Source organism: Elephantulus edwardii, unplaced genomic scaffold (genome assembly GCF_000299155.1).
Source record: "Elephantulus edwardii isolate Elephantulus edwardi_28Jun2011 unplaced genomic scaffold, EleEdw1.0 scaffold00040, whole genome shotgun sequence".
Taxonomy (NCBI): domain Eukaryota; kingdom Metazoa; phylum Chordata; class Mammalia; order Macroscelidea; family Macroscelididae; genus Elephantulus; species Elephantulus edwardii.
Genome location: NW_006399790.1, coordinates 11,670,019 through 11,674,682, shown reverse-complemented (window position 1 = coordinate 11,674,682; position 4,664 = coordinate 11,670,019). Strand labels below are relative to the sequence as shown.

Here is a 4,664-nt window from a genome sequence, read left to right as displayed (position 1 = left end):
AATCACATGGAGAAGATTGCTCATCTTTCTCCCATAGAATAGATAATAAATGCATTAATACTAAAAGAGCAAAGATGTCAGTCGGAAGCTAAAGTGCGCCTGATTCAGGCTATGGTGTTCTCAATTGCTACACATCTGAGAGCTGAAAAGTGAATAATTATAACAGAAGAACAATTGATACCTTTTTAATTTTGGTGCTGGAGAATAGTACTGTATATCCCATGGACTGCCAAAAGAACAAACAGGTATGTCCTGGAAAGGCTGTGGCCAGAGTGCTCCTTGGAGGCAAGGATGGTAAAGTTTCATCTTTCATACTTTGGGCATGTAGGTAGGTGAGGTTATTCCTTGGAAAGTGACATCATGCTTGGAAAGATGAAGGGTCAGCGAAGGAAAGGAAGACCCCCAAGGAGATAGATTGACACGGACTTCAGCAGTGGGCTCTAGTGTCTCAGATGATGAAAATAGTGCTGGATTCAGTTTGGCTGTTTATAAGGTTGCTATGTATTCGACTCAACAGCATGTAATAACAAAAGAGAGAAAGAAAAATAAAAATTTTAAAAAACCCCAAAAAATAAACAACCTCAAAATCATAAAAATGACCAGGGTAGCTGGTTTGATAAAAACTGTTAGAACCCCTTCAACTACGGTCCTTTGGACTTGGAATAAAATTCACCCCTGTGGCTCAAGCTTCATCTAACAATAGACAGGCCTAGAAGGCAAACAAAACATAAGGATATATTTATCCCTTAGACTATCAGTTGTACAGGATTTAAAAGAAAACATTTGACTTTTAAGGATAGACTTTAAGGATAAAGTTCAGAAAGTAGTAAGTATTATAACAGATGGACAAGAATCATGAAGAGGAAGCAGAGAATATGAAGTTTCAATGTGTGTGTTTTAATTCATGCCATAAAACAAAATGTGTGTGAATTGCTGACTGGAAAATCAATTTGTAAACTTTAACTGAAATCAAAGTAAAATTTTTTTTTCAAAGTAAAATTTTTGGAATTTGATAATGGTGACAGTTGCATTAATCTTACTGTTGATGTTGTTAGGTGCTGTTGAGTGAAGTACGACTCACAGTGATTCTATGAACAAAAGATCTGAATCCTGTTCTATGCTGTGCCATCTTCAGACTTCCTGGCACACAAGAGTCCAATGTGGCAGTCACTGTGTCAATCCACCTGGTTAAAGGACTTCCTCTCCCTAGTTGACCGTCCACCCTTCCCAGCATCATATCCCTCTCCAAGGAACAGCTCCTCCTAGCAACATGCCCAAACTATGTGAGACAAAGCTTCATTTTCCTTTATCTTTCCAAAGAGCACTATCTTATTAATATACTAAAAAACACTGACGTCTATGCTTTAAAAAGATTAATTTTATGTGAAATTTTGCATGTGAATTATTTCCACTGTAATATAAGTCAATTGTAAATAATTGGTGAATCTTCATAAGATATACAATGACATTTTCAGCAAGTTTTAATTTTTTTCAAGTGAAAAATTAAATATATATAACCAATTATAATTTAATCAAGGATAAACTGCAGATACACAAACATGGTATTTTAAAAAAACATCTCTCCAAAACTCTTCTGACAACATTAAAATCATTAACCTTAGAGAAAAGTAGAGACCTTAGTTAAAGACAGGCAAAAATTGAATATTTTCTGTGATTAGGATCTTAGTCTAAAATGAGTTAGATAATTTAGGGACAATTTATTGAAATTTACATGCAATTTCTAAATTTTATACATAATTATGTCAATTTAAAATATTCTGATTTTGATAATGACACTGTGCTTATATAATTGAATATCCATGATCCTAAGAAATGCACATTGAAATATTGACAGTTTAAGGGCATGATAGCTACGGTTTACTTTTAAGTGGTATAGGAGCACAGAGCGCTTTGTAAGCTTATCTGTCAAAATAAAAAAAATTCTTTTCATAAAAGTTGTTGATTACTATGGTATAAATATGTCTGCTGTGGCTTCATTTAAGTCTACCAAACATTGTCACTGAATATAGAGTTAGGAGACATGGCGTTCAGTTTTCTCTCGTAAACCAGATTAGCTGACTAAAATGTGAACCTGAGTGTAAAGTAAAGGGTGGTCTTTGTACTAGTTGTTTATTTTTCTATAACAAGATATTTTTTCATAATTATAAATAAAATAGATTTGAATAAATAAGTATAAGCATGCAAATAAGATCTTTAATATCCATATTACTAAATTCACCAGTGTGTTCACAGAAGATAGATGGCAATCTACTCTCATGTAATTTACAGCCTTGGGAACACAATTGTGGGTCACCTAAGAGTTGATTCCCACTCAAAATCAATACATTTTAATTACTAAACAATAAAGCAAAAACATACTCAAAGCTATGACAACCTACTGAGAAGTATAAAAAAGTATTGCAAAAAATAAGGCTGCTATAGTGAACTGAATTTGCAGAAACAGATTAAAACCTTTAAGTAAATATTGTTGATGCATGCCATAGAATCAGAATCAATCCATAAACCGACCCTCCAGCAAGTTTTAAGAGGCAGTTTATCACACGGAAGAGGATTGCCCATCCTTCTCCCGTGGAGCAGCTGGTGACCTTGAACTGTGTGCCTTCAGGGTTGCAAGTGCAGCTTCTTTCCACCCGGCCACCAGAACGGAGAGAAATTAGAGATCATTAAATGCAATGGTGTAAACAAGATACAAATCACTTATTATACAAATCATCTGTTTAAGGTTCTTTTTGTAAAGTATCATCGCGTTGCCTTTGACCCTATGCACAATAGCTCTGAAGCCTGTTCTATGCTGGGCCAATCTGTCTCTGACATACTATACTCATTACCCTAGTTACTATGTCAATTCATCTCATCCAGGGTCTTCCTCTCCTGTACTGCCTCTCCACCCATCCAAGCATGATGGCCTTCTCCAAGGACTGATCCCCTCTGTCCACATGCCCAAAGATGTCAGATGGACCCTCAAAATCCTTGCCTTCAAGGAATAGTTTGGCTTCACCCTGTCCAGGACAGAGCTATTTGTTCTCTTGTTGGTCTATGGTATGTTCAACTTGTTTCTCCAGCACCACAATTCAAAGGCGTCCTCTTTGGTCATTGTCAAGCTCTACTATACATAACAGGCAATTGTGAAGATTATGGCCTGCATCAGGTGCATTTTAGTCTCTAAACTGACATCATTGCTCTTTAGCACTCAGAGAGGGCCCTGACAGCAGATTTTCCTAATGCAACTTGCCTTTTGATTTCCTGACTGTTGGTGCCAGGAGTATTGCTTGTGGGAGCAAACAAGCTGAAATTGTTAACAATCTCAATCTCTTCTGCATCTACCATATCTACCATGATGCTGCCAATTGGCCCAGTGGTGAGAATCTTCATTTTCTTTTTCCTTTTTTCTTTTTTTAGAACTTAATTCACTTTATTTGTTATAGAAAATCCACTATGTGGGGGCCACAGCTGGAGCCTGACTCCTCTGCACGGAGACTCTGGTGAATTCCTGGTAGGGAGACTTCATGAACACCATCTCTTTCCAGAGATCTGGGGTCATAACTGTAGGTCTTTGAGATGGCATCAAAGGTGGCCTTAGCAAGGTTGCCCAGGGTAGCTGTGCAGCTCCTGGCTGAGGTGTAACAGTCATCAATTCCAGCCATCATCAACAGCTTCTTAGGCACAGGGGCCGAGACGATTCCAGTGCCTCGGGGTGCAGGGATCAGACGCACCAACACAGAGCCACAGCGCCCAGTCACCTTGCAGGGAACGGTGTGAGGCTTGCCAATCTTGTTCCCCCAGTAGCCACGCCACACAGGGACAATGGAGAGCTTAGCTAGAATGATGGCCCCACGGATAGCAGTAGCCACCTCCTTGGAGCACTTGACGCCCAAGCCAACATGGCCATTATAGTCTCCAATGGTGACAAAGGCTTTGAACCTTGTCCGCTGGCCAGCACGTGTCTGCTTCTGCACTGGCATGATTTTCAACACTTCATCCTTGAGGGATATGCCCAGGAAGAAGTCGATGATCTCAGACTCCGTGATGGGCAGGGAGATGAGATAAATCTCCTCCAATGATTTCATCTTCATATCTTTCACCAGGCGGCCCAGTTTGGTCACAGGGAGCCACTCCTTGTCCTCGGCTTTGCCTCCTCGAGCTCAGTGGCCCCTCCCACAGTCCCGTCCTTGGCCACCGCCCTGACCCAGCAGACCATCACCGCGGGCGCCAATCCCAGGGCCCCCAGGGCCTCCAGGCCTTCCCGGTGCACCAGCGTCATCTGCCATCTGGTGTTTTCTCAGAGAAGAAGAAGCAAGAATCTTCATTTTCTTGATATTGAGCTTCAATTCATTTTTCAGACTACAATCCTTGACCCTCTGCAGCAAATGTTTCAAGTCCTCAGTTTCAGCAAGCAGGTTGTGTCATCTGCGTAACACAGGTTGTTGATGAGTCTTCCTCCAATAATGATACCACATTCCTCCTCATAAAGTCCATCCTCCCAAATGATCTGTTCCACATACAGACTGAAAAGGTTTGGAGACGGGATGCATCCCTGACACACTCCTTTCCTGATTTTTAATCATGCAGAGTTTCCTTGTTCTGAGGACTACCTTCTAGTCCAAGTACAGGTTTCACATGACCACAATCAGGTGTTCTTGGTT

The 4,664-nt window shown here is 40.2% G+C and overlaps 1 pseudogene; it reads right to left on the bottom strand.

Moving 5' to 3' along the window:
• Positions 1-682: 682 nt before the first annotated feature.
• On the bottom strand, positions 683-4,289 carry LOC102872525 (annotated as a pseudogene).
• Between the last annotated feature and the right edge of the window lie 375 nt (positions 4,290-4,664).